At 36.1% G+C, this 23,779-nt stretch overlaps 1 pseudogene; it reads left to right on the top strand.

Annotated features, from left to right (window-relative positions):
- LOC135219040 (protein cycle-like) overlaps positions 1-23,779 on the top strand; it is a 93,854-nt pseudogene that overhangs the window by 56,302 nt on the left and 13,773 nt on the right.

The following is a 23,779-nucleotide window of genomic DNA, read 5'->3' as shown; positions in this document are numbered from 1 at the left end:
GCTACGCCAGGCTCACCGCCGCTGCCATGACGCGGGATGGACAAGGTCCCACCTTAAAAGAAACAGTCCTCTATTCACGTGACCAGGCTCAAAGAGAATGGCTCAGGTGCTTAGAGGACATGGATTGTTCCAATACGAAAATACAGCCTTTTAAGAGTACCATTCACCAAAAAAAATCTTTTTTTTTTTTTTTTTTTTCCCACAATGGAAGAGGGAACTCCGCTTCCTTTCCTTACGAAGATTGCTACGGTCACTATCCCAGCGGCCCAAAAAGGGGAGTCGTTACCGCAGCTTAAGGAAGCGACCCTACATCCTCCTTTACTTCCCTCAACCGGAGATTTGTGGGAAGACCTGCCCAACACTTTTTCGGCGGGCAAACTCAAACCAGACTGTGCTATGGAGCAGTTTGGTGAGAAGCTGCCTAGACTTCCAGACAGCCTCATTCAGGCAGAGTTTGAGGCCAAGTCTAGGCTGGCCAGGTCCCTCAACACCATGGCCATGACAGAGGTGGCTACCATTTCTTATGGTTCAGAGCCACTGTTCAAGCTGATCACCAAGTCACTGACTCAAACGGTGCAGTCTGACATGTTCGAGTTCGCCACAGCCAGGAACAAATTGTCGGAAGCATGTCCTCCAGGAAGCAACTATTCGGCATGAACCGAATAAGTTGCTTTCATCAAACATCTGGGGAGCAGACCTCTTCCCAGATGCAATGGTAAAGGAGGTCCAGGCAGAGGCTACAAGGCTTAACCAAAGCCTTAAGGATCGTTGGGGTCTCACTGCAAAGAGACGCCAAGATCAGGCAGTGAGGGGTAAGGCTCAGAAGAAACCCAGACGTTTCCAGCCTTACCAAAAGAAACAGCAACAGTTTGCCCAGCCTGTTTCAGCTGTTCCGTTGGTGCAGGCAGCCCAACCCTCTACCTCCAAGGCCCAATCACAGCCTATTTATGTGATTTCCTTTCCCCCCAGCCTCAACCTTCCACCTCTTACGCTGTCTCCCCAGCCTTCAACCAGTGTTCGAAGGCCAGGCCTTTCAGCAATATGACCGCTCGGGTAAGGGAGGCAGAGGTAAGCGATCCTTTCGTCAGAGAGGATCGGGAAGGTCCCTTAATAGAGGAAAACACTTCAGGGGAGGCCGCGGAGGCTACCAACATCAATGAGAGCTTTCAGGTAGGAGGGAGGCTGTTTCTCTTCCGTCACCGGTGGGGATTCAGCAAATGGGCACAAAGCATTGTGTCGAAAGGCCTGGGTTGGAGTTGGGTGGCGAATCCGCCCCCACCCAGACCTTTCCTTCAACTTCCATCCAAAGAATTGACGGAGTATGCGGAGGACCTCCTTCAGAAAGGAGCAATAGCGAGAGTCAACAGATTAAAGTTTCAAGGGCGCTTGTTCAGCGTTCCAAAGAAAGGCTCACAAAAAAGAAGGGTAATCTTAGACTTGTCCCGCTTAAACTTGGCCATTCGCTGCGACAAGTTCAAGATGCTCACCATCTCGCAGGTGCGGACCTTACTTCCCCGTGGGGCCGTCACCACCTCTATCGATCTTACAGACGCATACTATCATATCCCTATTGCAAGACACTTTCGCCCGTATCTGGGCTTCAAGATAGGAGATCAGGCATTCTCCTTCAAGGTAGTTCCCTTCGGTCTCAACGTAGCACCAGGGTGTTCACGAAGTTTGGCGGAAGTAGTCGTCCAACAACTAAGATCGCAAGGGATTATGGTAGTAGCGTATCTCGACGATTGGCTAATTTGGGCTCCAACAGTCGAGGAATGTCACAAAGCAACACTGAAAGTAATCCGGTTCCTGGAATATCTAGGGTTCAAGATAAACAGGACCAAATCAAGACTCACTCCGGAGTCAAACTTTCAGTGGCTGGGCATTCAATGGAATCTATCCTCCCATACTCTGTCGATTCCATCAGCCAAGAGGAAAGAAATAGCGAAGTCAGTAAAGCAATTTCTAGGACACAAACTTGCTTCGAGGAGAACCCAGGAAAGGATTCTGGGTTCACTCCAGTTTGCATCAGTGACAAACATCTTGATGAAAGCCAAACTGAAAGACCTAACCAGAATCTGGCGCTCACGAGCAAATGTCAGGTCCAGGGACAAATTATCCTCAGTCCCTCAGATTCTACGGAATCGTCTGCGCCCTTGGGCAAAAGTCAAGAACTTGTCAATATCAGTACCCCTTCAGTTTCCTCCTCCGGGGATCACCATCCACACAGACGCTTCATTAAGCGGTTGGGGAGGATATTCTCAGTTCAAGAAGGTTCAAGGAACCTGGTCACCCCAGTTCCGCCAGCTTCACATAAACGTACTGGAAGCAATGGCGGTGTCTTGACTCTAAAAAGGTTACGTCCGCCAAAGACTCTCCCACATAAAGCTAGTCTTAGACAGCGCAGTGGTAGTCCATTGTGTAAACAGGGGTAGGCTCCAATCACGTCATCTGAATCATGTCATGGTAGCCATCTTCTCCCTGGCGGACAAGTTCAGTTGGCACCTCTCCTCCACCCACATAGCTGGAGTGAGAAACGTCATAGCAGATGCTCTATCCCGATCAGTTCCTCTGGAATCGGAATGGTCACTGGACAGCAGTTCGTTCCAGTGGATTCTTCAGAGAGTTCCAGGTCTGCAAGTGGATCTATTCGCATCCCAGGCGAACCACAAACTCCCATGTTATGTGGCCCCCAACCTGGATCCCCTCTGGCCTATGCCACGGACTGCCCTGGCCCTAGACTGAACAACTGGGAGAAGATTTATGTCTTCCCTCCAGTGAATCTTCTCCTGAAGGTGCTGAACAAACTCAGGACGTTCAAGGGTCAAGTGGCTCTAGTAGCCCCAGACTGGCCGAAGAGCAATTGGTACCCTCTCATTCTGGAACTGGGTCTTCGTCCTCTTCGAATTCCCAATCCCAGGCTCTCCCAGTCAGTACAAACGAAGACTGTGTTCGCTTCCTCAGGAATTCTCAAAACCCTAACTTTATGGATTTCATGAAGTTTGCAGCTAAAAGAGATGCGAATATTGATCCTCAAAATATTCTCTTCTTGGAATCTGATAAAAGAGATTCAACTTTGAGACAGTATGATGCTGCAGTCAAAAAGTTAGCAACCTTCCTGAGAGAATCAGATATTAGAATCATGACAATCAATTCAGCTATATCCTTTTTCAGATCTTTATTTGAAAAAGGCTTAGCAGCTAGCACTATTACGACAAACAAGTCAGCCTTGAAAAAGATTTTTCAATTTGGTTTCAACATAGACTTGACAGACTCTTACTTCTCGTCTATTCCCAAGGCTTGTGCTAGACTTAGACCTTCGGTAAGGCCTACGTCAGTATCATGGTTCTTAAATGATGTTCTAAAACTGGCTTCAGAAACAGATAATAACACATGCTCATTTATAATGCTCTTAAGAAAAACTCTATTTTTATTAGCTTGGCTTCAGGAGCTAGAATTTCAGAACTGTCGGCATTATCCAGGGATCCAATCATGTTGAATTTCTTCCCACAGGGGAAGTTCTACTTTCCCCGGAACGTAGTTTTATAGCAAAGAATGAGGATCCTTTGATGAGGTGGGAACCATGGAAGGTTGTACCCCTTCCACAAGATATTTCTCTTTGCCCAGTATCGACCTTACGAGCCTTTCTGTCCAGGACCTCTTCATCCTCATCGGGTCCTCTCTTTAAGAGAGAAAAAGGTGGTACTTTATCTATTAAAGGCATCAGGCAGCAGATCCTGTACTTTATTAAGCAAGCCAATCCTGACTCCTTCCCTAAAGCACACGATGTCAGGGCAGTAGCCACCTCAATTAACTATTTCCAACATATGAATTTCGATGATTTGAAAAAATATACTGGATGGAAATCGCCGACAGTATTTAAGCGTCATTACTTAAAGTCCTTGGAAGCTCTGAAATTTTCAGCAGTTGCGGCGGGTAACATAGTTTCCCCCGACTCTGCTTAATCTTTAGTAGAAGATCCAGTCCTCCTTTCTACCTATCTCACCCAACAGTTCGTTTATACCTGCCATGTTCATCTACGTTTACCTTGAGTCTTAGCTGCTCTTATGATGGTATAGTGGGTGCCCCTTATTTTTTTGCTAGGGTCACTCACAATTGATTGTATATAATGATATCTTTGATGTGATCCCCTTATTTTTATGCTAGGTGACACATCGTGTTTACAATGGTTACGGGTTTTGTATACTAAGTCATATACATTCCCTTTTTATATTATTATTGAAGTTTGTTCTATTCAGTTTATTGTTATAATTGCTTTGATTGCTTTGTACATAATAACTATACACAGATACTGATTTCAACATATATTCCATGTAAGCCCTGTATATATGTTAAATTTAAGTTACATTAAGAAATATTATTAGCATAAGTTAATTTTAAGTAATATTTCTATTTTGTATCATTGTGTATAAGTTTATATCTATTAGCAATTATTTCTTTGTTTATTTTATGTTATCTTTTATTGAGACCCTTTTTTGTCTATTTTATTTTATTCTTTACAATCTTGTGCTGTTTCTCTGGTACGATTTTGCGCAGCGACACGAACTGAGCCCAGAAAAAATATTTTGACGTAAGGAAAAATCTATTTCTGGGCGATTGGTTCGTGTCGCCAGCGAAATCCCGCCCTGCCCGTCCCATCGCTCAAGATTGTCTGCTAACTTCAGGATGGCCACCAGAGGCGCAGCAGTCGGCAGCATGGGATGGAGTAGTAGTAGTTGCTGCCCACTCTGTGGGTCGGCTCCCCTCTAGTGGGGGTTTTGTAGTAGGAGATTTCTATTGGCAAGCGGTTCGTGGTAGTGGTCTCACTCGCCATAGTGTTCATACCGACACCCTCTTGGAGGGTGAGCGAGTCAGTTGTACTGACCTTTTCTTTTCTTTTATTTTATTCTCTGGTATGTGTTAGTACATTTACCTTAGAAATAATGGATTAAAGGATATTTCGCTGGCGACACGAACCAATCGCCCAGAAATAGATTTTTCCTTACGTCAAAATCCCTCCCTTTATTGAACTTCAAATTTATTTTCTCCCTTAGTTTTAAAGCGTATAGCATTGAAAATTTGGTATATAACTTAGAAAGACATTACGTTTAGAACAATCAATTATAGCCATTTTTTCCACTTTTTATTAAATTTTTTTCCTGATTTATAGGATTTATTTTTTTGTACCATAATGAAAAAATTCATATCTATACAGTGGACCCCCCCGTATTCACGGACACAACATTCATGGATTTCTCAGGAACATTTTCCCCATTATTCGCGGAAAATTCACCTATTTGTGGTATTTATCTATGAGAAATATCCAGAAATTCCAGGTTTTTTTTTTTTTTTATCAATTTCATCATAAATGCACTTTTTGTGATAAAACTATTAAAAAAAAAACAAAGTTTAAATTTTTAGTAGTGGGTTTTTCTTGAGTTTTAACTAACAGAATAGGCTGCTTTCAGCATAATTATAGGGGTTCCAACTATTTGCGGATTCTAACTATTTAGGGGGGGTCTGATATACATCTCACAAACAAATACGAGGGAGACCACTGTATATGGTAGTAATCCCGGGTCCCTTAATATTAGTATCAAGGAAGGGGATAGAATTTGAAAAATGGTTATTTTAGGGATGAATTGCACTGGTGTCACAAAACCGAAGCCAGAGGCAAAAATCATACGCAGTTTAGAGATGTCCCAAGTCACCTTATTAAGTGGTTATGAATGTCAAAGTCCTGTCCTTAAAAAATGGTATTAGCCAGCCGGCACCTTTAAGTGTGTCTCCCTCCATACAACAAAGGTTTTGATTGTATTTAATAAATTGCTATTCTTCAGAAATATAACGATTAGGTAAATTAAAAATGAAGATATTGAGAAACTATTTGTTCACCTAACTGACATCCATTGTTGGTTGAATTATGGACATTCACTTGAATTATGTTTTATTTGTTGTTACATTCATTGTTTGCTCTGAAGGATTTTGTTATGTGAGCTGTCCATCAAATTATCCATGGTCAAAGAGAGTGAGGAATATTGATAAAATTGCAGTATTTTAATTTGTCGCCAAATTCATTATTCCATAAAGTTTACCATATATTGAGAGGCAAAGTAATCACTGAGAAGATTGGTGTTCATTTCATCTGGTTATAGTTGTTACAGCTTTGGCTGCTTTATCAATATCTTAAACTCCCATAATGCCCACATGAGCCAAGCTCTTTAATTTTTTAACATACACACAGGTTGATTTTACAATTCTTCCTTCTTTAGACTTCAGGTGCTACATTCAAGGGATTTCAGCATTAGAATTAAAGTTAACCATGATTAATGGGTGTAAGAAAAATTCTTTTTATTTCATAAAGACTAAAGAGCTCGAATCACAGTTTAGTTGGAAGGTTGAGAAATTGAGAGCCCTTAGAAACCAGAGCTCCAAAAATATTCCAATTGGGTACTGTAAGTATTTGAATACAGTGAGGTGAGAAGTTTGTACTTCATGATTTATCAAAAAAGACAACAGAAACCAACTAAATAGCATACAAAGTAGTGAAGGTAATAGGGTAATGTTAACTGAGACTTGTGCAATGAAGCAACATTACTAAGCTGAAAAGAAATTACATCATGTTGCAGAAAAATCCCCAGCCAAAGGAAATTATTACTGGAATTGACAAGTGAAAATGAACTAGACACCAGGAAAACATGAAATTATTAATGAAATGGCGGTAATAGTAAATGGATTACTCACACTGGAATAGGGATAATTCCCCCCAACTCAGTGCTCGTGAATTATGTAATTATAATTAACAACCAAAATATACACAATGAAGAAATGTGCTCAGAAAATGAATTAGGTAATGAAAAGTGAAGGCACAATGGTTTAAATCACTAGAAAGCCATATTCTTATAGTGACATAGACAAATGTTGACACAATCATGTCACATAAAAGGATGAGAAGTAATTGAGGAATTCAGGGAGCAATTAGACAATAATAAAAAAATAAAAAAAAATAAAAATAAATCATATGAAAATGGTGATGATCAGGTATCATTATTTTTCATGTATTATGAATGATACAAAAAGGTGATGTATAAGAGAGGAAAATTTTTTTATTTGAGGTGTTTTATTAATAAAATCATCAGAAAAGATTAAAGTTATGTACACATATTAATAATGTAAGCAGAAATTATTATTGTAAATAACAACATTGGTTTAAAGGCCACTAAAATGTTAGAAATAAGAAAGTTGAGGTTGTTTAAAATTAAGAGACAAAGAAAAAAAAGACTAAATTATTTTTATTACTTTCATTTCTTTACAGATAAAAAATATAGTGTCATTCATTTCACTGGCTACCTCAAGTCGTGGGCTCCAACTAAGGATCCGTTTAGAGGAGGATTCGGAAGGTGATTCAGACTCCTGCAATTTATCCTGTTTGGTGAGAAAATTATTTAAAATTACTTGGCTTTACAAAATAGGTCATGTAGATAATAAAACAATGTAGCAAACCATCGGGTAGGATTATGGGTTATCATTTCAATTTTCACATATTCTTCTGGGAAGGGTGGTCAGGTGGGTTAACTGCCGGCCAGGGTTTATGATGCTTGTACCTCCCTCCAATTATAAGTCTATCCTATTGTCAAGACCAAGGGTTTGTTCCACATATGAACAATGACAAATTTTTAATAAATTTGTATTTAAATAACTAACAAGCCTGAGGTCTTAATGTTTACTGCCACCTCTAGCCGCCCCTCTCGCATTTCCTGAGTTGTGGGGAAAGACAAGCACGTCACGAGGTTACTATGCCTGGTTGGTGACCAGCATCCACCTTGTATACACATGAGTTGCCAGATGCCACAGATTCCTTTTCTTTACAATCTTTGATGTTTTTAACCAGTTTCCAGTTGGCGCAAGAAGATTATCCTATTGTTAAGATCTCTGGTTTGTTAGCAATGAAAAATACAAATTGATTAAATATTTGTCATGTTTCTTTGTTTATAGGGTAACTGACCCCTCATGCCCTTTTCTGTACCTTTCTCCTGTTTTTAATTTAGTTTTTCTAAGGTGTTAACCAGCCATTCAGAGCTTAATTTCTAGCTCCTAGCTTCACTTCCATCATCAAATTTTATTGCCTTGAACAATATATCCCATACATGACTCATTCTTGACAACTTCCACTGGTATATATCTTAACAAGCTCTTCATAATACTCTCCCACCTTGTTTAAACCTTTTTGTTCTTCTTGTACTATTTTTGTTTTCCATGATAGATATATCAGACTAATTACATTAACTTGGAAAACTTGACACAATAATTTTAGAGATATATTTAGTTGTTGATGTTTCAGGTTGCTGTTGGTAGAGTGCACCAGCCAATTTTAGCATCTGGTATGCATGAGGCAAATAGGCTTGGTCGTGGTGCTCCTGCACAAGCTGTGGATTTTATTTCTAAACATACAAATGATGGAAAATTTGTATTTATAGATCAAAGGTGAGTTGTAGATTGTTGTTGTACAGTGCAGGTGTGTGATTAAATGCTTATGTTAAATATTTCTTGGTAGTGAATTATTGGTTTGAGAGAATGCTAGACATCTTTTAAAAAAAAAAAAACTTATTTTGACACATGGTAAAGTTTCTTTGTATATTCTAATTTTTTATGAGATCAAAAATGTCCACTCTTGTGCTCAGAGGTCATGTAAGTAATTTTCTCTATCAGTGACATCTATCAAGGAAACCTGACATGAGAATGTTGATGATTCATTCATCCCAAAACCTTATGCTTAGGCAATGCAGTTTTGCACTGGGGCTCTTAAATACAGAGGCAAGGACTTCAAAGATCTTTGTGACTAAATTTTAGCCATTCTTGTTATGAAAATGACAAATGTATGGAGAACATGTGCTTATGTAAAAAAAAAAAAAAAATCCAAATATATGAAGAGTAGATGTGCTTTTTAAAAAAAATTGTGTGTATTATGTAGCTTACTAATTTGTTGTATAGCAATGTAATTTGGTATAGCAGTGCAATTTGTTATTTTACCCACTTACCATGAAGTTCCATGCTCTTCTGAAAAACTTACGTATTCAATAGTATTTACAAGATAAAGTTATTTTAACTCAAAAGTTTTTAATGGGTAAACAACCAGTAAGAAGTCGAACCAGTCATGTTTGCTGGTATGCAAAAGGCAGGAGTCCGTTAGAGTACGAATTTACTATCCTTGGGGGAAGAAATATACTCAATTTTGAAACTCTTGAGACCTGGAATATAATTATGTTTTCAGCGTGGATGATAAAATATCATTTGAAATGATAAGAGAAATTGGCTCCTATAGCTAAAATCATGTTTATTAAAATTTTATAATAGTGTCTGGCTAAAACGTGTCTTTTCTGACAAATGGAAGCATGCCATAATAATTCCAATAAATAAACCAGGAAAGGATGCAAGTAATCCATCTAATTATAGACCGATATCCCTAACAAGCTGCCTATGCAAAATCTTAGAAAAATGGATAATGCATGATTAACGTATATAATAACCAAAGAATCCATTTCAACACTAACACAATCAGGTTCAATAGCTGCCAGATCAACCCTAGATCCCTTAACACGTTTCGAAGATCATATCAAAAAGGGTTTGAACAAAAAAATTAAACAGTAACTATATTTTTTTGATATAGAGCATATGACACAACATTTTAACATATCATCATATCATCATGCAAAAACTCTATTCAAGGGACTAAGAGGCCACTTACTAATATTTATTAAGAACTTTTTTAAAACAAGCAGAACTTTTCAAGTAAGAGCAGAAAATTCCTACTTGGTAACCTATAAACTGGAATAGAAGGAATCCCTCGAGGTAGTTTTCTTGAGCTGTACATTGTTTGCTTTAGCAATCAATGACATTACTATAAATTTATCAAGTGTAAAAAAATAGTTTATATGTTGATGACTTTGTTATTTACTACACAAGTAGCAATTTAAGACATGCTCAGAGAGTGCTCAGTACTGCCATTTCCAAATACAGGCAGTCCCCTGGTTACGACGGGGTTCCGTTCTTAAGACGCGTCGTAACCCGAAAATCGTCGTAAGCCGGAACGACGTTCTTGAAAACATGTCCACAGGGAAAATTTCACTAATTTGCAATTTTTCTTAGGGCCGTATCTCTAAAATTATCACTAATTTACTTTTTTCATGTGCAACACTGTGTATTTACAAATTACTGTATATTTTCATTAAAATACACGAGAGAGAGAGAGAGAGAGAGAGAGAGAGAGAGAGAGAGAGAGGAGAGAGAGAGATTACATAAAAACCATTAAATTCGTTGACCATTGTATGGCATTGTTAAGCTCCGAGTGTCACTGGAGATATGAGATAGGGAAATTGATACAGAAAAAGACGAAGGGAAGAATTTTCTATTGAAATTAGTTATCGTATTATTAGTACTTCTATTATTATTATTATTATTATTATTATTATTATTAATATTTGAAAAATATAATAAACACGTGCATCTACCATAAAAATTCTCTCCATCTCAGTAAGAAAAGAAAGGGAATTATCCTTACAAGTGAAATGGAAAGGTCATTTTCATCTCTTTAAAATACGACCATTATGATTTTGTAAATTAAAGTTTTAATTTTATTATTATTATTAAATAACTGAAATTATCAATAAACATTTTACATACTAGTACCATAAAATTCTTTCATCTCGGTAAAAGAGAGAGAGAGAGAGAGAGAGAGAGAGAGAGAGAGAGAGAGAGAGAGAGAGAGAGAGAGAGAGAGAGAGAGAGAGAGAGAGAGAGAGTTAACCTTAATTAAAAGTGACATGGATAGATTAGTACGTATTGTATTTCTTTAAAATACTATCACATATGAATTTTGTAATTATACAGTTATTATTATTATTATTATTATTATTGTATTATTATTATTATTATTATTATTATTATTTGGAAAGTATTAAAAACAAATAGTAACAAGTACATAAAAACCATCCTCGGAGTCTCAGTAAATGAGAGAGAGAGAGGAGAGAGAGAGAGAGATGAGAGAGAGAGAGAGAGAGAGAGAGAGAGAGAGAGGGGGGGGGGGGGGAAATCTCATGAACACGTGATTGCAACACTGCAGCTCTTCCCCCTCATGGCTGTCACAGAACTTGATATATCTGACAGTTTTAGTACCTGGATCTCGAGAAAAGGTTACTGGAAGTTACTTGAAGAAGACTGGGATTTCCTTCATTCTTCCATAATTTTTTAAATATAAGCTAAAATCTACTATTCACTATGGTATTTTCTTTAATGAATTGATATTATTGCTGTATAAATTAATATATATTTGAAAATAGTAAATCATTTATTATCATACAAAAAAAACATACATCTTTGTAGTAGAGAGAGAGAGAGAGAGAGAGAGAGAGAGAGAGAGAGACGAGAGGAGAGAGAGAGAGATGAGAGAGATAGAGATGAGAGAGAGAGAGAGAGAATTATTATTTTTATTATGTCATATCATTTCAACTTATTAAACTTACTAATACAGTATTAAACAAATTAATATTTGAAAATTAGTAAATCATTTTTGTATTATAAAAAATGTATTTAGTCATGAAAATAAACATCAAAATACACTAAATAGTGATTATTTTCATCGGAAAATACAAAGAGAGAGAGAGAGAGAGAGAGAGAGAGAGAGAAACTATGGTTTTTATATCCAAGTCTATGTAGAGTATAAATGGATTCTTAAGTGAAATAATGTTTCAATGATATTTTGCTGTTTTGTATTAAAGGATATGTCTAGTGTTTGAGAATGCGTTCCTTATCCTGACTATGGTTACCATACAGTTTATTAGTGTAAATAATTTAATGCGCCTTCCGCTCAGAAACTAGTTCTGCGTATGATGGTATCGTTTAAAAGGCATAAAAAACCGTCGTAACCTTGGAATTTGCGTTTGTAATCTAACCAGAAACTTAGTTTTGTTAATTGTATATATACTGGAAGCAAGCAATGATTTTTTCATATTTGCGCTTTGGACTGTTATAAACTGCGCATCCCAAGCTAGTGTATCATTCGCTCGGAAACTAGTTCCGCATATGAGGACGTCACTAAAAAAAAATTTAAAAAATACGACATAAAAAGTATCGAAAATCATCATAACTCAAAATTTTTGTTGTAATCTAACCAAAAACTTATTTTTATTATATACTGTGCTAAAACTATAAAGGATCTTATCATAGTATGCGTTTTTTAAAGCGTCGTTAACTCGGAGTAGTTGGTCGGAAGCGGTCAGCGTCGTAACCTCGGAACAAGCGTCGTAACCCAGGGCGGATTTTTCAATGAATATTTAAGAAAAAAAAATAAAAAGCCTCGTAAACCTCGGAAGTCCATAAGCGGACCCGTCGTAAACTCCCGGGGACCGCATGTATATGTAGTTGGACAAATTCAGTTGGATTTAAATTTTCAACTGATAAAACAAGAGCAGTTCTACAAAGACAAAAGAGGCGAAGAACCAAACAATCAAACTTATTCACCTTTATAGCACTGAAATACAATTTTGTACAAAATCAAATAATCTAGGGGTTGATATGATCAACGTTTAAATTGGAAATAGCACTCGAATACATTCAAAGCCAAGGGCATCAAAGCCCTTGCCATATTGAAAAAGCTATCACACAAACAAATTGGGGAGCAAAGCCAGACATTTGATTAATGATATATAAGGGAACAGTCTTATCCATAATAGATTACTGCTGTCCAATTTATTCATCCACCTCAGAATTTGCATTAAAAAACTCGATTGCATTGCACCATGAAGGCCTGCGATAGTGCACAGGGGCATTCCGATCGTCTCCAACAAGCTTGCCTCTGGTAGAGGCAGGTGTGTTGCCCTTGACATCACCGTATTTGATAGCAAATACGAAGAGGTCTTTCACTGCAAGCAGGATCATCTCCTGCAGCTGACTGCTTTAAAAATTGTAATCCGGTAACAGAGGTTCATGGTCCTGGCTCTTTTCCAAAAAAGAGTTAAATACCTAATGAACTTACATAACATAAATCCAGTTTTTCAGCCACCTGTGGAGTTGTTCACCACCATGGATGTTAAAACGAACAAAGATATGTACCTCCCTGTCTTACCTGCTTAAAAAGCAAAATGACAAGTACAGAAATGTACCGCCAACATGCTTTAGAGCACATAAGAGAAAAAGGAGACAAATTCATGGTAAATACAGATGGCTCCAAAAATAATGACTGGCGTAGGAGCATCTATATATTCGAAAAATATGCTAATCCAAAAGGAAGCCTACCTTTAATATCATCAATATTTACGGCCGAAGTCACGGCCATCACAAATGGCTCTTGATATGATATCTGAGGCAAGAGCAAGTGTCTATTATTTTCAGCAACTCACTTAATGCTATAGAAGCTATAAGACAATATGAATCAGTAAACCAAATAGTACAAGAAATACAAATAAAAATTCATCAACTCCTACAGTCAGGATTATCAATAGAAATATGTTGGATTCCAGCACAACGTGGGAATAAAGGAAATGAAAATGTAGACTCAGCTGCCAAATTAGCCTGCACTATCCCTCGCTGACAATTACACATGCCCCAGTGTCAGACTGGATAACATCTGTTAAACCATTGATATACCAAGATTGGAAAAGAGAATGGCCTTAGTGCCAACAACCACAAATAAACTTAAAAATATAAAAGCTGAAGTGTGTGCATGGAGGACATTCTCACAAACAGAAGGATCTAGAGGTAATCCTAACAAGGCTCCGTATAGGACACACAAAGATTCTCACATGGTAAACTTGATGTCAACACCACATGATGACCCAATAAAGTGTAATAGATGTCACACCCATGTCAGTGCAGCATTTACTTGTTGAATGTCCAATTTGGACCCAACAAAGATCGATTTATCTACGGAATTAAAAAAATGAAAGTATTCTTGCTGAAAGCAAAGATTTTCCAATGAACATCATAAATTTTTTTAAATAAGACAGGTTTCTTAAATAAAGTCTAAATTTTTTTTTGACCCTTCTCAGAATTAATCCCTGAGAACCAGCCCGAGAAGAGTTTGGAAAAACTAAGCCCTATTAAATAAATAAAAAGTACTATCCTTGGGGGTCTTCACTCAAATACAATAATACAATGTATAAAATTGTAATTTTCAAAAACATATTGGGAATGATAACTTTTTTCTAAATAAATCAAAGCTGTTTATAAAATTGAGTTTGTGGAAATTGTCTATGATGCACTGAGAATCTGACTGCTAAATTGAAGGATTGATCTTGAATCTGAATTCGATTTATGAAATTAAATTTTGGCTGTCAAGCAAGAAGTGAGATACTTTCAGCCATTCTGTACTTAAGACAGGAAAAAGAGGGAGTTGGAGGGGTTGGACAGCAAGGTGAAAGTTAGGGAAAATAAAGTAGATGAAGTACAAGGTGGAACTGGGAGAAAAAAAACTCTACAATTCCACTATGAAGTGATGTTTGATAGCAAGATTATAGAAAGGAAGAGGAATGGAGGTAAAAATAAAAGACTAAAAAGTGAGTGCAGCAAGGGGCCGAAGTGACAATGCAAAAAACTCTCAAGTAACACCTCCGGTGCAGCACATGAGAGGTACTGAGCAGTATGCCACTCTAGGGTAAATGAATGATGCTGTTCTCTTCTCTTAACTCTGATACATGAAAAATCAAGTTGATCTGAAAAAATACAACCCGATTACCCTATTATTTTTTCAGCAAAGATTTTATAAGTCAGAATCATAACTGTTAGTAAATCAAAGAATTAGTACAGCATTAACCCTCTTACGCCGAAGCCCTAAAAAATCAAAACCTCTCCTGTATGCCGGCGCTGGGTTTGAGTGAGCGAAGTGGAACAAATATTTTTTCAAAAAATCACAGCGCGCTTAGTTTTAAAGATTAAGAGTTCATTTTTGGCTCATTTTTTTTGTCATTGCCTGAAGTTTAGTATGCAATCATCAGAAATGAAAAATAATATCATTATCATATGTAAATAATGCGAGATATGGTAGCGAAATAAAAAATATTCATAGTAATTGTATTCAAATCACGCTGGGCAAAAAAACGGTCAAAGCTAACGAGTTACTTTTTTTTCGTTGTATTGTACACTAAATTGCAATTATTTTGATATATACTACATAGTAAAACAATAAAAGCAACACCGAAAAATATTATCACAAAATGATGTACGAATTCGTAACGCTCGGACGTAAAAATGTTATTTTCAAAATTCACCGTAATTCTAAATATTGTTCTAGAGACTTCCAATTTGTTTCAAAATTAAGACAAATGATTTAATATTACGATACGTAGATTTTTAGATTAGAATTGCAGATTCGACCATTTCGGACGAGTTAAATTTGACCGAATGTCGAAATTTTTATTATATATTATTTATATGCAATATATTTCGGAGATGGAAAAACCTAAAACCTTCACTTATTTTTTATTGTATTCTTCATGAATTTGCGCACATTTTGATATATGAAACTCTATAAAACGGCTAATATGAAAAGGAGCAAATATTAGGATAATGCGATGTACGTATTTCGGAGACTTGCGGCCGCGAATCGGCGCGCGGCGGAGTAAAGGTTAAATATATTTTTCGAAAATTCATAAATCACAATATTGTTCTAGAGACTTCAAGTTTGTTTCAAAATGAAGAAAAATGACGGAATATTACTAGGGCCGTAAGAGTTTTAGCTACAATTGCGTTTTTCAACTATTTCGGTAGAGTCAAAATGACTGACGTGATTTTTTTTCTATTTATCGTGATTATATGCAAATATTTCGAAAAAAGAGAAAAGCTACAACCTTCAATCATTTTTAGTTGTATTTTACATGAAATTGCGCACATTTTCATATATAAAACTTTATGTAACAGCTAATTTAGATGGTGCAAACATGTCGACAATCGCACAAAAAAATTCTGATTTTTTTCGGAAGAGTTACCCCGCGGACGTAAGGAAAATGTTTTTTTTTTTTCTATAAAAATTCACCATAAATCGAAATATTGTGCTAGAGACCTCCAAGTCGTTGCAAAATGAAGGTAATGATTGAATATTACTAGGAATATAAGAGTTTTAGCTTACAATTGCGTTTTTTGACCATTTCGGTAGAGGTCAAGAAGTTGACCGAAAGTTGACATTTTTGCACTTAACGTTATTTATATGAAAATATTTCGAAACTGATAAAGCTACAACCATGGGTTGTTTATTGTTGTATTGGTGCATGAAATTGCGCACATTTCCATATATAAAACTTTTATGTAACGGCAAATTTAAAAGGGTGCAAACATTAGGACAATCGCACGAAAAAATTTATCGGAAGAGTTATGCAGCAACGTAAGGTAAGGAAGTTTTTTTATAAATTCACCATAAATCGAAATATTGTGCTAGAGACATCCAATTTGTTGCAAAATGAAGGCAAATGATTGAATATTACTATAATATAAGAATTTTAGCTACAATTGCGTTTCTCGACCATCTCGGTAGAGTCAAAATGACCGAAAGGTTGAAATTTTTGCACTTATCCTTATTTATATGAAAATATTCAAAACTGATAAAAGCTACAATCATGAGTAATTTTTTGTGTTTTATTTTACATGAAAGTGCGCACATTTTCATATATAATACTTTATGTAAAGGATAATTTAAAATGGTGCAAAAATTATGTCAAAGTGACGAAATAATTTTGAGATGTGTCACTGATACTTTTTTAGTGCGATAAGAAAGAAATTCGCGCTTGCGCGCCCTGCGTAGCGATGGTAAACAAAACAAACGCCTTGATCCGTGAACTCCCCAGCATCCCCCAAGGCGCGTGATTCAAAAGTTTTTCGGCTGGTAGGGCCTATAAGTATTTTTCGCGAATTTTTTAAAAAAACTTTTTGAGCCGACGATGATAAGTCCAAATTCGCCAATCATACGGGAGACATTTTTGAACTCAAACGTTTAACACGGTCAATCGGCGTAAAGAGGGTTAACTAACAATAAATGCTAAAGGAAAATTATTATAAATAAGGAGCACTTTAAAATTAACTGGCTGAAAATGTAGTTGGTGACCAAAAACTAAAATAATAAGCTCATCAGCAGCAGATTTTGACTAAATTCCAAGTAGCTCATCAGTAGTAGATTTTGACAAAACTCCAAGTATGTTTAACATGTTAAACATACTAGCACCAGGAATTGAGAAAGTATCAAGAGCTTTGCTATGTACCTTAACAATAAAAAATTATCAGTTTGCAAATATATCTTGATCTATAAGATAAAATAAAAAAAAGGAAATTTAAAGGCAATGCATAATAATAGAAGAACTAAGTACATATGTAGTGAAAATTGTAATCAGTGCATTAGTTTAGTTTACAACTTAACAGTGTGCTTGGTAGATGCAGATGAGAAATAAACTGATGAGTGTCAAGCTTGGATATTATTTACTTTAGTAAGGTGGCATTCTTGTCAGGGAAGTGAAACTACATCGGAGGGAATGAATGTGATAATTTGTCCATATCTCGCTAAACTTAATGTTTTCCTACCTGACACCAATAAAGAGACTCCTCTTTTTCATGTCTATTACAGGGCATCATTACTGCTTGGCTGGTTACCACAAGAAATTGCTTGGAACAAGCATGTACGAATATTTTCACCAAGATGATATACTGTGTTAGCTGAAACTATAGGTCAGCTTTGCAAAACTCAGAAAGTTGTAGCACTCAGGTATGTTTTTCTTCTCAGTATGTTTAATTTTGAAGCCATAGCCCACTCCATTATGTAGGTCTGATTATAATAATATATTAAGAATTTAAAAAATAAGTATGTATATCTATTATTTTTTGTCTAATTGTAGGTTTATCGTTTCCGCACAAAAGAAGGATCCTTTGTTCGATTACAAAGTAATTGGAGAACCTTTAAAAATCCTTGGACCAAGGAAATTGAGTACATAATTTCTAGGAACAGTGTTATAACGTAAGTATAGATATCCTTTAAATGTGATATTTGCTTTTATTTTTCTACTCTAATTTATTGCAAATCATTTTCTGTATCTGAAGTGAAAATATTTTGATCATGTGTTTATTTTTTGTCTCCTATCCTGTAAGCAAAATTATAACCTCAAATTCCTTTATGAGCAATTTTAGAAAAATGTATACTATGTACATTCACAGGTCAGAAGCTGGTTTGGTGGAAAGCACCATGGCTAATGAAGCAGTTTCCCAGTCATACAGTAATTTCAATGAATTCCTCAGCTCACAGGTGGGTAATATTCATATGTCCAGCTCTTTGAATTAATATTAAGTTTGATAAAATATGTATGTGCATAATTATTTTAAGACTACATATAGAAAGTTTTTAATTTGCCCTGCTAAGAAACTTTTTTTATTCGCTACTAAAGCTGCTTTAGAACAAGGGTATATTTGTCAGTCATCACATATATTACTCATAAAACTAAATTGTACAGTTTTTCCTTTATCTTCTGTACTCTGAATTCTTCAAAGTGTATATGACAGTAGAACACCACTTTATAGTGCTTATTAATGAGCATTTTTTTTCTCAGATGGTTAATTCCGTGTTTCCTTCTCATTTTTTTTTTGGTTTTTTTTTTACAGATACAAACCATCTTCAAGATACATCATCTCCAGGAAATGCTGGATCATCAAATAGCAGTAATCGTCTCTTGGGTGAGGAATCCAGGCTGGTAAGATTGGGAGACAGATTGCTGATGAAGTGCTTGAAAATCAACAGGCGTAATGACTCCTCATCAAACAGTCAGTATCTCCATTGAGGGGATTTTGGGATCTGGTGCTTCTGAGAGGATCATTTTGCTGCATTACTTAGGGTAAGTTTGCTTTATTTTGGCTTAAGCATTATTATTTTAGTAAAAGGACCACATTGATAAAATCTGGGTTCATCTCATGTTGTCATAAAGATATGAATGAAAAAGTACCATTCACATGTATGAGAATAGCTACATACAGTAATCATTATCACACCGTAATAAGTGTGATTATTACAGTACAGTACACTAGTTAAACTTATCGTTCTTCTTTATTGATATCATATGAGGGCCTCAGAACCAGAGTCGTATATGCCACTTTTAAAAAATGAGTAAATTGGCCTCAAAGTTTATCATTCATTACTCTGCTTCTAAGAAAGATATCGATTTAAACTTTTAGTTTTTCAATTATGAATAGCTATACTCTTTATAAGTTTTTTGTGAAAATTTGAAAAAAATTGTTGGGTGCGCTTGCGCGCTAGCATTCAAATGTCTGCCAAACTCACATTTTTTTTAATATTTGAGGTCATAACAAGCACTTAAACCATAATTGAATGTGTTAAACGATAATAAGTGTTATCATATTGTTGTAATAATGAGATGATATTGATAAGAGTAATAGTAATAATACTGGTAATAATAATGATAATAATACTATTAATAATAATATTGATAAGTAATAATAGTGTGCTGAAAGAACGATACATTTTGTGATAAGAAACCGAGTATTGCTAATGATAATAATGATAATAATAATAGTAATAATAATAACAATGGGAATAATAATAATAATAATAATGATAATGATGATAAGTAATAGTAATAATAATAATGATGATAGTACAATAATATTAGTACTAATAATGACACTGATGATGATAACCTTTCATCATCATAATACATCGATACTTATAATCAATCACAAGAAAATACTATAAATAGATAGTAAATACTATTGTCATAATAATAATGATAATAATAATAATAATAATAATGATAATAATAATAATAATAGAAATAATAATATTATGATGGTTGTAGTAATGATGTTGACGATGATAACCTTGAATCACCATGATGTTGAACCATCAATAATACACAATAATAATAATATCATAATAATTTTTTTTACTACTACTACTATACTAGGGCCCCCATCCTTTAATAGAAGCTGCAATGTGAAGGGGACTTAACTCGATCAGATTGCAGTCTGTTAGCTCCAAACATCGCTACCAGCTGTGACCCTCATCCACTACTACTACTACTACTATACTACTAGTACTACGACTATATTACTGCCAGAGGAAGACATAATGTACTCAAATAAAGAGTAATTTAGACAAACAATAAACAGCACAACAACAACGATAAATCGTAATCTCCCGCTATTATCACTGAAGTGAGATGTAAACATTGGCGGGAGATTGTAAGCTGCGCGGTGATTGGTCGATGCTACACGCGCCTTATGGGGAAAAACAAAAACGCTCATTGGCCTAGAATTCGCTACCCGCGAAGTGACGCGCGCTCTCATTGGCTTAATCAGCGCTAGTGATATGCGTCGATCTGGTCCTCATGAAGCGTCCCGAGCGGCTGCCAGCACGCTCGAAGTCATGTTCTTTCCTGTAGCTAAAATCGATAATTCCGACTGTCCCCAGTAGGAATTTCGACCGTATGTAAATGGTGGAATGGCCTAGAAATGCCTCAAATACACAGAGAAAAGGTTGCCAAATCTACCAGTATGCATAACTCCAAATCCGTGGAAGTGGCATATCCGACTTTCTGGTTCTGGGGCCCTCATATATGGTAAGTTGATCATAGGGTTCCCTGCCATCCAGTATTCCAGCAAACTACTTGTCCCCAAACTAGTTTTATCTGCTCCAGGGAAATGGAAAACTCAAGCCAGGAGCAGGGAGGAAGTTCACAAGCATTTGCCTTGCTCCTTTTCCTCTCACTCATGTTTGGGCTTCTCCTCCATCTTCTTAACAGCCTTCTTCATTTTCCTCTGGTAGGGGGAAGTAGTTTAAGAAGTCCTGTAAGATGTAAGTGAGCACCTTCTCAGGTTCTGGGAGGTAATTGTGTATGGACACCTCCAGGGGTTCCATCCACCATAGATAAGGCCAACGTGGGCCTCACTAAGCATGCTGGATAACAGTTATGCAAACCTTTTGTTATTTTTATTTTTATGGACAAGGTAACTGCTCCTGGTTTTCTTCCACTTGTTTTGCTGGAAAATACATCCAATTGTTCCACTATTACCCACTTAACTCAGTGCATTTAGTTTTGAACAGACAGGGTTTGCAAGTACTCACAGGCGATGAGATGATCTGCTTTGCCTCCTATCTTGCCAGCACTAGGAGAAGGAGAATCCCCTGATATCTGTCAATCAAACCTCCCAGGGGGTGGATCTTGCTTTAGCCTTAAAGATCCTTTTTTATGTTTAGAACTTAGAACCTCTTTGGATCAAGTTTAGCATTTGCCACTTCAGGATAGGTCAGCTAACTTCATGCTCTCCAGTAAGGTGAGCATTCTATAAATAGGGATTATATAGGTATGTCAAGGTAGCCTGGACTGATCCAGAGCTCCCTTTACTGCAATATCGCTTGCTCCCAATGTTGAGGATAAAGAAAACCTTCTTTGTTAGTCAGGGCAGTTCATGTTTTTCATAGAACTAAATACTCCAAGGAAATTATATCCTGATTGTTCCTTTCTTCATGACATGGCAGTAGCAAGACATGAATAACTGTCTCCTTATGATTTAGATAGACTATATTAACCCTTTGGTACCACATGACGCATAATTGGCTAGATTATAATTGGTGCCAAGGCAGCTCATGATAAAAGTCTTTCATTATCTTTACTTTTAAAGAGAAGTCTTGGCAGTAACTTTTTCATTGGCTGGAACTTGAAGGTATCAAACTACTTTAAGTTTCTGCCTTGAATGTAATTTGCATGAATTGTATACACATTGGGTCTTACTTTGGGCCTGGCAATTGCAGTGGAGCAGATTTTGCCTTCATTCGATACAGAAAATCCTCATTTTCACCTTCCTAATCCTCCCTTAATTTTTGCCTTGACATCTTGTAAGGCACATATTTAGGGGTATCGCCATTACACTGTACAAAGGAAGAGTTGCTTTAAGTACTATTACCATTGGCAAGACAAGTTTCCATACATACTCTTTCTTATTGAACTTGCAGCAAATCCTCATGACAAATGACTCCCTGTTCTCATCTGGAACCATGGGTAACTTTAGCTTATCTGTATCCCAATACTTTCTCTAAGACCCTACAGTTCTTATACTACTAGAGGTTATAAGGAGATTGTCTCCTTCTTTCTTCATTCGTGCTAGTTACATTATAATTAATGGGTTTGATGGTGAAACGAATTAATTTTTTTTTTTAACAAAATTAATTTTTTTTCTTACAAACATATTTCTAATGATTAAGAAGCTCCTGACCCATCTGATTTATGGCAGCTAGATCAGATTACACCAGAAATGAGATGCCAAGCCACTGGGCACTGGGAATGCATTGAGCTATCAGATAGTGCAGATTTTTTTATTTTCCTTGCTGATGATTGTGTCTGGGATATGATTTTATGCACTAGATGAGCTAGACCATAAACGGGTTTGTTTGAAAAAATTCAGCATGTTTTTTCAAATTATATATGGCATGGTTTTTATAAATTTACTGTCATTTTGTATAAAATAAGAAGGTATCTAATAATGTCAAGACAAGCGTGTAGATGGGTAGAGGGTACCCAAAAACTCATTAAATTGCTGATGTTTAACACAAGATATTGAGTGAAGATAGTGACAAGTAATAGTTAATGAGGAAAGCTGCAAAGGGATCAGAAGAGAGGCCCCTGGGAGCTGCTTTTTCAAGATGACCTGGCATTAACAGCAGAATCAGAGGAAGAGGCCGTAGAAATGTTCTAATGATAGAGTATAAAGGTACCCTCACCTATTTAATGGCAGGGTTCCATTCTAGTGACAAATCGTTAACGAATTCATCATTAAAAACGCGTTATTCTATTTATTTCGACTAATACTATTATTTTTTCAGTGTATATTATATACAGAACTATAGTTTCCGACATAGCCTATTACTTGGCAAAGTTCTGACAGTGCTTTTTATCATTTTATTACTCACATATTTTAACTTCATTATGTATAATTTTTCTTTAAAATAGTGTACTTTATTTAGCACATTTATCGGGCCTACATTCCCAACGTTAGCCCACTAGTAGTTACCTCTCAATTAACGTGAGTTACGTTCCTGGAGAGCTTACGTTTAATTAAAAACGCATTATTTAAACATATTTTTACCATATGAAATAACAGTAATAATTGGGGGATCACGTTCCTGGACTGGGGAACTCTGCACTTTTTTTTGCTAAGTAGCTACAACCCGAATTGGATAACAGCAACATCCGTTTGGTGTATTTCAACCATTGTACGATAGTAAACAATTACCGTAGTTGTGTTATAAAAGACGTTATGTGAGGAGGCTGACATATTTTTATGTAATAACTTATTTCCTATAGATCAAAGATCAGCAAGGAAATATGCTGTTTTAAATTTAAACCAAGTTGTAGCTGAAACTGAGAAAGCTGTTCAAGTTGCTAAAAGACTAATATTATGCATCAGCAACAATGATAAAACTCCCATAAAGTTATGCCATCAAACACAACTGTAGATAAAATCTAGAGAAAATCACTTTAATCAAAACTACTGGGCTTGAAATAAAAAATGTTAATGTTATTTTCACACCAATAAAAGTAAATAACGTAAAGCTCGTATTATGATGAAATCAAGGAAAATAGTGACCGGGATTTTTTTTTTTTTTTTTGTACGCAATAAACATGCTCGCAAAGCAATGTGTTTAATGAAAAAATTAATTTAGTTCACAACGAGACTTATTCAAGTCATATTTCAACTTAAAATCTCATTGTATATCAAAAAATGCCTTGTCTCATAGATAGTATTCGTT

The sequence above is a fragment of the Macrobrachium nipponense genome, chromosome 1, assembly GCF_015104395.2.
Source record: "Macrobrachium nipponense isolate FS-2020 chromosome 1, ASM1510439v2, whole genome shotgun sequence".
NCBI lineage: Eukaryota > Metazoa > Arthropoda > Malacostraca > Decapoda > Palaemonidae > Macrobrachium > Macrobrachium nipponense.
The sequence above is the reverse complement of the archived record's forward strand: the minus strand, read 5'-3'. Positions and strand labels throughout refer to the sequence as shown.